The sequence below is a fragment of the Aegilops tauschii genome, chromosome 3 (assembly GCF_002575655.3).
Source record: "Aegilops tauschii subsp. strangulata cultivar AL8/78 chromosome 3, Aet v6.0, whole genome shotgun sequence".
Taxonomy (NCBI): Eukaryota; Viridiplantae; Streptophyta; class Magnoliopsida; order Poales; family Poaceae; genus Aegilops; species Aegilops tauschii.
In genome coordinates, this window is record NC_053037.3 from 473,261,953 (window position 1) to 473,274,807 (window position 12,855).

The window sequence follows — 12,855 nt, forward strand, 5'->3', positions numbered from 1 at the left end:
AACTATGTGGCTTAAGTCATCAGCATCTGGTGGTCGGACATAAGTTCCTTGGAAGTTATCAAGGAAAGCCTCTTCCAAGTCTTCCCAGCTGCCGATGGAATTCTTAGGCAGGCTATTTAACCAGTGTCGAGCTGGTCCTTTGAGCTTTAATGGGAGGTATTTGATGGCGTGGAGGTCATCTCCTCGAGCCATATGGATATGGAGAATAAAATTCTCGATCCATACTACAGGATCGGTTGTGCCGTCGTATGCTTCAATGTTGACAGGCTTGAACCCCTCGGGGAATTCGTGATCCAGCACCTCGTCTGTGAAGCAGAGAGGGTGTGTAGCGCCTCTGTAGCGGGCCGCATTGCAGCGGAGCTCTGATGGAGTCCGTCTGCGGCATTCGGCTCGGGCGTGGTTAGGTTTGTCACGTCCGAATAGGTAGCCGTCGTCGTGCCTCGAAGCACGTCCTCGTGATCCGTAGATCGATCTTGTATGTCCTGTTCTACTGTCCAGTATCTGCCGGAGGTCGTACGTGTGACCCTGAACTCTTTCGTCTCTATTTTTACGGGGTGGTGGGGTAGGCTACTGTTCGGCCTGAGTTGCCGCTTTATCCCAGCCGCGGGGTGGCCGGTCGGCCGCCCTGTCTCGACCACATGGTGGTCGTTCCGCATTACGCGAGGGAGATGTGTGCTCCGGTGCTTCCTCATCGAATTGAGGTAGCAGTCTGCGTTTCGGTAGCTCTTGGCTGGGCGCCTGAGGCCGTATTCTTCGGCTGTCAGGACATCAGTCCATCTGTCGACGAGCAGATCTTATTCAGCTTGAAGCTGCTGCTGTTTCTTTTTCAGGCTCCTTGCAGTGGCTATGAGCTGAAGCTTAAAGCGCTCCTGCTCCAGAGGATCCTCATGCACGATGAAGTCTTCGTTGCCGAGGCTTGTCTCCTCCTCGGAGGGTGGACGGTAACTATCGTCCTCCGAGTCATCTTCTATGGCCTGTTCATCAAGGTTGTCTTGCCTGTTGCCGTGTTCCTCCTGATCGGATGCAGCTCCGACAGGGTCTTCATTGTTTTCGGCGTCGCCTGGAGTACTATTTTCTCCGGTGCCGGTGTTGCCGTCCTTTGAGCGACGAGGCTTAGGGCGGCGTTTGGGGCGTCGACGCTTGGACTGAGTCTCAGAGGTTTTATTCACATCTGGCTCTTCTTTGTCGTCGCCAGATCCTTTGGGTGTATCAACCATGTACACGTCGTACGAAGAGGTAGCCGTCCAACATTCGGTGAATGGCGGGTCTTGGCCTTGCTCCTTATCGGCATCGTCGTCCATACCGTCGATGTCTTCGGAGCCATAGTCAAGCACGTCGGTTAAGTCATCGATGGTGGCTATGAAGTGGGTGGCGGGTGGGAAGCAAAATTCTTCGTCATCCGTCTCTAGCTCGAACCGGACGTAGTTCGGCTATGAGTCCTTCTCCAAGGACAAATTCTTTAAAGATTTTAGCACGTCACCCAAAGGCGAGTGCTGGAAAACGTCAGCGGCGCTGAACTCGAAGATCGATAACCGATCTAGCTCGGTGTTCGTGGGAGTACACAGTCCGGAACTTATAGCCGGAGACAAGTCTGAAGTTCCGTTAAAGCAAATATTGCAGGGCGTTGAGTCCGTGTGCGGCTCCAACGCCGCGGACTCTGCGGCCTCGGATGGCATGATCTGCTTTGGCTCTAAGGCCGTTGCAGCAGCAGGAACCATCTCCTGGGTGTGATCCGATGACAGATTTAAGTCACGTTCATCGGGTGAGGGGGAGCGATCGCCGCGGGCTCAAATCCCTTGAAGATCAAGTCTCCACGGATATCCGCGACGTAGTTCAAGCTTCCAAATCTGACCTGATGGCCAGGGGTGTAGCTGTCGATCTGCTCCAGATGGCCAAGCGAGTTGGCCCGCAGTACGAAGCCGCCGAATACAAAGGTCTGTCCGGGGAGGAAGGTTTCTCCCTGGACAACGTCATTACTGACGATTGAAGGGGCCATCGAGCCCTTTTCTGACAGCACAGTGGAACTCTCAATGAAAGCACCAATGTCGGTGTCAAAACCGGCGGATCTCGGGTAGGGGGTCCCGAACTGTGCGTCTAGGATCGATGGTAACAGGAGACGGGGGACACGATGTTTACCCAGGTTCGGGCCCTCTCTATGGAGGTAATACCCTACTCCCTGCTTGATTGATCTTGATGAATATGAGTGTTACAAGAGTTGATCTACCACGAGATCGTAATGGCTAAACCCTAGAAGTCTAGCCTGTATGAATATGGTAATGAATGTGTCCTATCCGGACTATGCTCTCCGATTTATATAGACACCGGAGAGATCTAGGGTTACATGGAGTCGGTTACATAAGAAAGAATCTTCATAGTTGGTCGCCTAGCTTGCCTTCCACGCCAAGCAAAGTCCAATCCGGACACGGGTATAGTCTTCGGCCTTTGTATCTTCACAACCCATCAGTCCGGCCCAATGAATAACAGGCCGGACGCCCGAGGACCCCTTAGTCCAGGACTCCCTCAACCATAGCCTCTCCGATGATGTGTGAGTAGTTTACCTTAGACCTTCGGGTCCATAGTTATTAGCTAGATGGCTTCTTCTCTCTCTTTGGATCTCAATACAAAGTTCTCCCTGATTCTCTTGGAGATCTATTCGACGTAATCTTCTTTTGCGGTGTGTTTGTCGAGATCCGATGAATTGTGGGTTTATGATCAAGATTATCTTTGAACAATATTTGAATCTCCTCCGAATTCTTTTATGTATGATTGGTTATCTTTGCAAGTCTCTTCGAATTATCAGTTTGGTTTGGCCTACTAGATTGATCTTTCTTGCAATGGGAGAAGTGCTTAGCTTTGGGTTCAATCTTGCGGTGCTCGATCCCAGTGACAGTAGGGGAAACGACACGTATTGTATTGTTGCCATCGAGGATAAAAAGATGGGGTTTATATCATATTGCTTGAGTTTATCCCTCTACATCATGTCATCTTGCTTAAAGCGTTACTCTGTTCTTATGAACTTAATACTCTAGATGCATGCTGGATAGTGGTTGATGTGTGGAGTAATAGTAGTAGATGCAGGCAGGAGTCGGTCTACTTGTCGCGGACGTGATGCCTATATACATGATCGTACCTAGATATTCTCATAACTATGCTCAATTCTATCAATTGCTCGACAGTAATTTGTTTACCCACCGTAATACTTACGCTCTTGAGAGAAGCCACTAGTGAAACCTATGGCCCCCGGATCTATTCTCTATCATATTAATCTACCGTTATTTCTATTACCGTTTATTTTGCTTTCTTTAGTTTCACTCTTTATCATAAAAATACCAAAAATATTATCTTATCATCTCTATCAGATCTCACTTTTGCAAGTGGCCGTGAAGGGATTGACAACCCCTGTATCGTGTTGGTTGCAAGGTTCTTATTTGTTTGTGTAGGTGCGTGGGACTTGAGTGTGGTCTCCTACTGGATTGATACCTTGGTTCTCAAAAACTGAGGGAAATACTTACGCTACTTTACTGCATCACCCTTTCCTCTTCAAGGGAAAACCAACGCAGTGCTCAAGAGGTAGCACAGTCCCGCACTATGCTTATCTAAATCTCAAGATGCCTGGACCACGTGGCGTTATAACAGTCAATGGAAACATGGAGCGCTCCCTCCATACAGAGGAGCATACCGCGGCCCTCGCAGCCGAGGTGCAGGGGGGCTCGCTAAGCCGAATACTACATTGGTAGTCAAGCCCCCGGACACTATTAAATGAGTCCGGTCTACCCTGCAGAACAACAGTCCGGCTCATCCAGAGCTAGATTAGCAATTCGGCCTCCGTCAATGCCCCAGCCTGCTAGCAGCATACGTACCTCGCGTACATAACTACGCGTTAAAGATACGATGGGCAAGGACGGAGGCATGCTAAACCTACGGTCCACGGTACGGCTCGACCCTACCCGGACCTCCATATTGTTCCACCTTTTTCTTCTTGTTTTTATTTTTCAGGTTCTTTACAACCCAGATCAACTTCTGATGGTAACTAGGGCCCCCTCCTAGGCCCCTTATGCATACTCGATTGTTGATCCCCTCAAAGGATCATACACCAAGGCGAAAAGCGGCGCAGACGTGCGGCAGAGTGTCCAAAGGATCTTTAAGATCATCTTTTTAATTTTAGGACCTGTATACAGCTTTCCCTTGTCTTCGGCATGTAAAATGGCCATGATGCTTATCGCATCCTCTGTACAAAATATGTTTTGATGTACTAATCAAGCTATAATGGAAACATTTTTCGCCCAACCCTGTTCGGTATTGGCTCATTTTTAATCTGTTTTTCCACTTCACGTCCAAATTGGCGTATACACCTTGGTACGACTTAAATCGCCCCGGGCTCTATTCAAGCCATACATATATCTTCAACAATAGAAAGCCTGAACACTCTCAGAGTACACTTCGGCGTCCCAAATACTGCATTATATGCATCGGCTCCGAATCACGTCTTTGGTCAATAGTTGGGTTGCCCGGCTCCTGTGCTTGCTACCTTACGTTCCGTTTTCGGCTAAGGTGGTAAAGGGAGAACTACTACGATTGTGTTTCCGGCTGGCCCAGTTAAGCACCTCAGTAGAGAAAGCCGAAAACTGACCGTCGTGATGCGACGAGAGCTGGTCAGCAATTCGGCGACTTATTAAATCTCTAGCAATTTTTTCCGTATTACACGAAGGGCTGGCTTCTTTCAGTCACGTGTCTAAGGCATCTAAGTTCGATAGCCGCATACGCACCAGGGGCTATCTTACAACCCCATTGTCAAACTCCTATGGCTAAGTGAGAGTGGTAAAGCCACATAATCCGATTGCCTGGTTTGCTGCACTGACACCTCCTTTACGGACCAAGACATTGGATTAACGCGTGGTCATGTGCTATTCCGAACACCCCCTTAGTACCTACGTGGGGGCTGAAGCCGACGATGGGAAACTCTTAGTGATACAACCGGCCGCACAGGAGGAAAAATGCTTTTAAAGACAAACAAACATAAATATATTACACATCCTTGGTTTATAACACATTGTCCGGGTTGTCCGGATACATCTACTCGAACAAGATGTCCTTTGAGCACTGGCCCTCTATCAAGCGGGCACCTTCCAGAACATCTTCAAAATAGCGCCCCGGCGTACGGTGGACCTTGTCTCCGAGCGGACCTTCAATGGCCACGCTGGCTGCCTTCCTCTTGACCCAGTGCATCTTGACACGAGCAAAGGCCAGCCGCGCGCCTTCTATACATGACGACCGCTTGACTGCGTCAATACGGGGCAGTGCGTCAACAAGTCGCTACACTAGGACAAAATAGCTGCTCGGAACGGGTTCGGTCGGCCACAGCCGGACTATGACGTCCCTCATGGCCAATCCGGCCATCTTATGCAGCTCAGCCCACCACGCCATCTGGTCATTTAGCATCTGGGCGCTCCCGCGCCTCGAACTGTGACCAGAATAGCCCCTCCGTCGCATGTCCCTCCTGAGCCCGGAAGAACTGCGCGGCGTTGGCGGTACTCTTAGAAGATCCGCAAATACATCTGGAGCAATCCACAGCCGCGTGATTAAAACATACTTCTAATGACTGAATATACTCCGTAAAGGAAAAGGCTTACCAGCCGCTCTCTGCTCGGCTTGCTGGATCTCCTCGCGAGACACTCGGGATTTGGCCCACGCTTCCTCGGCCTCTTTCAGGGCCTGGGCAAGATCGGTCTCCTGGGCTTTGCTCCTCTCCTCCAGGGACTCGCACTTGTTGGCGGCATCCTTGAGCGCCTGCTCCAATTTGGCCAACCGCTCCTCATATTGGCAGCGGACAGCCTGCTCGGACTTCAAATCCTCGGCTGCTTTATCGGCGGCCGCCTTGTTCACCCTTGCCTGCTCCTTGGCCTGGGAGAGTTCACCCTAAAGGGTCTCAGCCGCAATCGTGCTACCTGCAATCATACACATAGCAGCGCATGAGCTTTGACACAAAATCTGCATATTAATACAGGCATGAACAAAGTGTTCTAAAACATACCTTGCGCCTCATCCAATCCCTTGTTGATGCGGACTAGATCCTCATCGGCCAGCCCCAGCTTACGTTTCAGTTCCGATACCTTGGCGGCCTGAGCGGCGCCGCTAACAGTGAAGCCTACATTTCAACGTATACAAGTATATTATCTCCTGCGAAAATTATTGATCCTCTGTCCCCCCCTTTTTTTCTAGCAAAAGGGACGATCAGAGTCTCAGGGGCTACTAGCTATACACAGGCATCTTTTCATATGAAAAGTGGTCAGGAATATTACATTGCATACCTCGAAGCCTGTTAGCAGGCTAGTGACGACCTCGTTCAGTCCGTTCTTGGTGGACTGAACATTTTCAACCACCACACCCATTAGGGTGCGGTGCTCCTCCGACATGGAAGCACGTTGTAGTGCCTCCATCAGGGTGTTCGGCACCTCCGAACTAGTGGAGGTGGCCGCATGAGTCGACACCCCCTCGCTTGAAGGGGGTCGCTTATTCGGTTCTGGAACTGTTTGGGTTTTCGGAACGAGGTTCGGCTGGGGGCCGAACTGATCAAGGCCCCCGCCGTCGGTCTTCATGGGGATTGCTCCCCCCATGTTGTCGGCAGCAAAGGCATTACCCTCTGGCGTCGTTCTTGCGGTCTCCCGTACCGCTCCTTGCCTGGAGAGGCCATGTGGGACAACACTTCGGTGTCGTCCGCAGCGGTTGGCGGGGAGTCTCGTGGAGGCGACTCACTCTCCATCATCCTCGGATCTAAAGAATTCCCCTCCGACGATTGTTGGGGGAGATCGCGGGCCGGACTGCACCATACAATGGGTTAGGACCGTAATCATAAAGACCAAATTAAACTTATGTAAGGCATCCTTGGATACTTATGTTTCGGCGAGGGGCTTCGGCCTGGGGCGCCACTCGGGGATGGCTTCGGCGTCCGAATCTGAGCCGTCTGGGAGGGATAATTTTTCCCTTTTGGACGACCCCGCCTCGGGGTCTTCAGAAGCCGCCTTCTTCTTCTTCCTCCCCTTCGGGGAAGGATTGCTTTCTACCTCCTCCTCCTCTTCGTCTTCATCTTCCTCGGAGGAGTGAGTATTGGTCTCTCCGGACACCGCGTCCGGAGTACCTTTGCGGGGGGGCCATCTTTGGCTCCCTTGTTCTTCTTCTAGACCTTTTTCTCCAGCGCTTGATATGGCGCCAGGACCAGCATCTTCATTAGAAGAGGATCTGCTGGGTTTTCGAGCAATGGAGCTGGGCATCTGACCCGTTCCGCCTTCTTCATCCAGCTCTGTTTTACAGGATGGAATTCTCAGTACACCCCCTCTTTTGGTTAATGAACTAAGTTATGTTCGGAAAGGTAGCACTTACTGGGGAGGCTGGATGATTGCAGTCGAGGCCAATGTCCTCGGACGTCTCTGGCCACGACTTTTGGGTCTTAAAAAGTAGCTTCCAGATTGCTTCATGCGTCGTGCCGAAGAATCGCTTCAGGGTCCGTTGCCCTTCCGGATTGAACTCCCACATGCGGAGAGGCCGGCATTGGCAGGGAAGGGACCGGCGAATGAGCATCACCTGTATCACATCTGTGAGGCTGACGTTCTTCTCTATGATATTTTTGATGCGCTTCTTCAGCATCAGCACCTCGTTGGATGATCCCCAATCCAGACCCTTGTTGGTCCATGATGCAAGCCGCAGAGGGGGTCCGTATCTAAACGTAGGGGCGGCCGCCCACTTGGTGCCGCGGGGTTCAGTGATGTAGAACCACTCCTACTGCCATATCTTGACGGTGTCCACGAAGGCCCCTTTGGGCCAGATAACTTTGGGAAGTTTGCTCACCATGGCACCGCCACAATCTGCGTGTTGCCCGTCGACCACCTTCGGCTTCACATTAAAAATCTTGAGCCACAGGCCGAAGTGTGGAGGGATGCCGAGGAATGCCTCATTCACGACGATAAACGCCGAGATGTGGAGGAAGGAGTTCGGGGCTAGATCGTGAAAATCTAGCCCGTAATAGAACATGAGACCTCGGACAAAGGGGTGTAGGGAAAACCCTAGTCCGCGGAGAAAGTGAGGGATGAATACAACCCTCTCGCCGGGCTCTCGAGTGGGGATAACCTGCTCTTTGGCAGGGAGTCTGTGTTTGATCTCCGCTGTCAAATACCTCACCTCCCGAAGCTCCTTGATGTCCTTCTTTGTCACGGAGGAGGCCATCCACTTGCCTTGCGAGCCGGATCCGGACATGGCTGGAGTGGTTGGTGGCGAGGGGAAAGTTTGGAACTTGGGCGTTGGAGCTCAGGAGCGGATGGGCTAAGGAGGAAGAAGGCGTGGGGTAAAAAGATGGATCCTTATCTTCTTATAAAGGCAGTGAATATCAAGCTTCCCCCCACAAGCCTTAAAACTCGCCTATTCCCAAGGGGTCATACGAACGGCACGGTTGGATTACCCAAACCCGTATTGATAAGAATCCCGCGATAAGGGGATACGATCTCTGCTTTGACAAGACGTGTCAATAAAGACCGCACCTCGAAACGCGAAGCGGGAGGTTGAAAATTTGGTTCGAAATAATAATAAGGCTAGAACATAACGTCTCGCCGGAAAAGCTGTCAGTAGACATGACTTGTTTTGTCCAAGTATATTGCCCTTGTGGTTCAGGATTGTAACTATTATACAGATCCGGATATAGTTCTTTTGGAGTATTCAGGGGAGGAGCCTGCCTTGCAATGCCGAAGACAATCTGCGCGCTGGACACATCGTTATTGAAGCCTGGTTCAGGGGCTACTGAGGGAGTCCTGGATTAGGGGGTCCCCGGGCGTCCGGGCTATGTGATGTGGGCCGGACTGGTGGGCCGTGAAGATACAAGATAGAAGGCTTTCCCCCGTGTCCGGGTGGGACTCTACTTTGCGTGGATGGCAAGCTTTGGCGTTCGGATATAAAGATTCCTTTCTCTACAAACCGACTCTGTACAACCCTAGGCCCCTCCGGTGTCTATATAAACCGGGGGGTTTAGTCCGTAGAGGCAATCACAATCATACAAGCTAGACATCTAGGTTTTAGCCATTACGATCTCGAGGTAGATCAACTCTTGTAACCCCTATATTCATCAAAGTCAATCAAGCAGGAAGTAGGGTATTACCTCCATCAAGAGGGCCCGAACCTGGGTAAACATTGTATCCCCTGCCTCCTGTTACCTTCGATCCTCAGGTGCACAGTTCGGGATCCCCTACCCGAGATCGGCCGGTTTTGACACCGACAGGCGGCGAACCCCAAGCAGGCAGCAACAAGGGTGGGCCGACTCCTAGCAGGCGGCCATTTCCCCCTTGGAGTCTGTGCGCCATTAACCAGATGAGATGGGGTGTGGCTACAGTGAGCGCCCGCCAGGCGGCGGGACTGTAGCCACGCTCCCCCAACAAAGCCTCCGTCATCAGGGGCGAGACTACAATATAAAGCAGTCAACATGGCCCGCAGGCGGCGGGCCCTACCTGTCGGCCGAGATCACGGCAGTCGGCGGGACCCACCAGGCGGCGGGCCCCAGCAGTCGGCGAAGAAGCCAGCGACTAGAGACACTGACGGCCGGGTCCTACACCCAGCCGGATTACCATTGTATCCTTGGGGGTAGGCCTATATAAACCCCCCAAGCTTCTCCATGCGAGGGGTTCACAACCTTAGAGATCAGACACACCACATAGAGAGAGGAGTAGAGCTAGCCTTGCCCTTCTTCCTCCTCCAGCCAAACAGCTCAAAGAGCAACCTTGTAGCCACCTTGTTGACATAGTGATCATGCGGAGACCCCACAGAGCAGGACTAGGGGTGTTATCTCCGAGGAGAGCCCCGAACCTGGGTAAGATTCGCAGGCGTATGCGGTCTCGCTCACTCCCGCTTCTAGAGCCCGGCGACGTACTCTTGTCCCCATCCATGATAAGCCACCCCCTGGCATGTGTCACACGATATCCCCGACAGTTTTCCACTGAATCGCATATTCAAGGATCATAGAAGTTATACCATGAAATATAAACTCTTAATTATAAACATGAAAATATAATAAATATAATATTATTGCCTCGAGGGCATATTTTTAACGGCTGCCACACCAGCGCACCTCAATATCCTGTAAACCCTCCACTGACAACAATCACCCAAGCGATGACAACTCCGGGAAGCTCAAATCCACACGAACCCCCACGGCCCGTGTACCAGGTCGTTGAAGGAGGTGGCTAACCACGTCCATGGACATCCAAGTTGAATCCAGCCTAGGGACGTGTCGGGGGTGATGTCGCGTCAAGGAGGGAGCAACCCCGAGTGGAGAGAGAGCAGTGAAGGGAAGGACGCTGAGAGACCTGGCCACGGTTGCGGGCCAGTTGGCGGCGAGGTGGGCGCTCGAAGGTGGTGGCGGCGGGCTTGGGAAACCTAATCACCCCTCGAATTGTCACACAAGGACGATGCAAAAAAAGGCTCATTCGCTTTTGATGTTTACTCAAGAAGACATTTTGCACATCCTTGACTCTCCTCTTTTTTATAACTATAACTATGGGCACAAGATTGATGGTGTACCAATCATCGACATGACTTCTCAAAAGAAAAAGAAAATGAGATGAGAGTTCATGTTAAATCTACTGTGAAACTGAGGTCAAAAGGGGTGTGGACTAGGAGCACTTGGCGGCACAACGCTCCGAAATCACGGTCGATCCTTTGCCCGCTCTCGATGCGTGCCACTTCCGACGAAATGATTTGTTATGTGTGAATGCACGATCAACGCATAGAACCGAACAATATGTACCTGTGCTGCGTCATTTAAAATATGTGCAGCGCCTACATTAGAGTACAAAACATCGTGACGGGACATCATAGTAAATTCGGCAGATAAAGTCTGCAAACATTAACTGGATGAAAGACTTGTGCACGTCGTCTTGATTGTATTTTTTTTCAAGAATACGTCAATGGTGTATCATATTTTTATAAAAGGGAAAAAATTACAAGATTCGTGCGATCAATGCGAACATCGATCACCCGGGCACCCACACACACCTACAAGAAGATCAATCGTGATCTCTCACAAAACGATCTAATCCACCCACACCTACACCTACACTATGCCAGTCGTGAATTTCGTCAAGAATGGCTCTAGCTAACTCATTGCAGTCCTTGACTTGTTCCGGTCGATTGAACACCTTAGCGTTCCTCTGCTTCCATAATAACCAAGCCGCAGCAATGACGACTGAATCAAAGCCTCGCTTGTGCTTCCCTTGAAAGCCAGCTCGTGCCCTTAGCCACCTTGATTGTATCTTGTAAAACAGTGCATGTAGATAAAAGCTATTCGTGGGGGATGTTTGTTACCGTGGGAAACTAGTCGTGTCGGAAGTGAAAAAGATGTGAAGGTTCACTGTCGCAAGTATAAAGAACATGGAGGTCCGGCGTACACTGACACGTCTACGGTCCGCTCTTAAAAAATGAATGTACGTAAAGAAGAATTCGAGTCGACAAAAAATTCACTTGAACACGATTGATATTAACACTAATAGTATACGGTACAAGTTCACTAGCACCCAACAACCACATACGGTGCTTACAAGAAAAAAAATTACAAAGTAGTTAGAAATACTAGTCCGGCACACGCGGACAGATGATGATCCTTGTTTGTTTATTGAAGAATTACAGACATATCAGCTAAATATAAAAGCAACATTAATCCTAGAAATTAGCGTAGTAAAATTTTGATTTTCCTAAAAAGACATAGTTTTGTGGAATTTGTATCATGACTTTTCACGGAAGTAAACTTTTTAAAACCATGAAATCCACCATTTACTTCTATTATATCGGGACGAGGTTCTCGGTTTTTACAGAAGACACATAACTTCATGGAACTTGTTCCACATTATCTAAACCTTGGAAATGATTTAAATCAGTTAAACATATTTTTTAAGTTGAAATAATATTTAAAAACTTGGTAAAAACATAAACTTGTGAAAGATATTTTTCGGATTAATTAGTCGCTAGTTAGACAACCTGAATATTAGATGTGTTGTAACGTGAGGGTCAACAATGACTGCATGCATGTGGGGTCGCTGGCAGGTGTCATTCAAGCCGTCCGCAATAAACACATTTATTATCCCTCAGAGATCATTAAGAGTGTGCAGAAGAATACAACCCTATGCTTCTCTTAAAGAAAAATATACGTTGAACTAAAATAACGAATACACCCGGACTAATATATTGATTCGGAACCCTATGCTTGTTTAGTCGTAAGATATCAGATGAGTGCTCCTATGCATTTTCGGGTCATGAGTACGCTCTCAATAGAAAAATTGACAGCCTCAATCGTATGATCAGAATGGCTTCTATAGAAAATAAAATCCTAGCTTAATTCTTCCAAAATGCCTGTAGTGCGCATGAGCTTGCAATCATTCCTTGGTCCAAAGGTGTGAAAAGAGTTATCATCATGACTATTCTACCTTGAGGTCCTTGGCCTAGCACGCACATTGTGGTGCCTTTGCCAGCGCTAAAATTTCCCACATCTTCGCACTAAAGTTTCTCTTTGTTTTGTATCTAGTGTCTAAAACTTTCTCTTCAAGAGAAGAAACAAAATCACTTCTTTCTCCTACCACATTTCCCTTTCTCCCTTTTCATTTCTCCTAGTTGCAATGTGCAGTACCGCAACCAGGCAATCTGTCGTCTCTGGTTCCAGTCACAATGCACATTGCGCATGCTCTATGGTGGGATCCACGCAATAAAACAGTGTCCGAGTTCGCCTCCATGGATTCTGGTTAGCCAAACCTTGGAACACAAATTTGTTGGTACAAATTTAGGAATGGTTAGGCCAACTTCAATCCGCGATGCCAAACGAACATCTGTTTT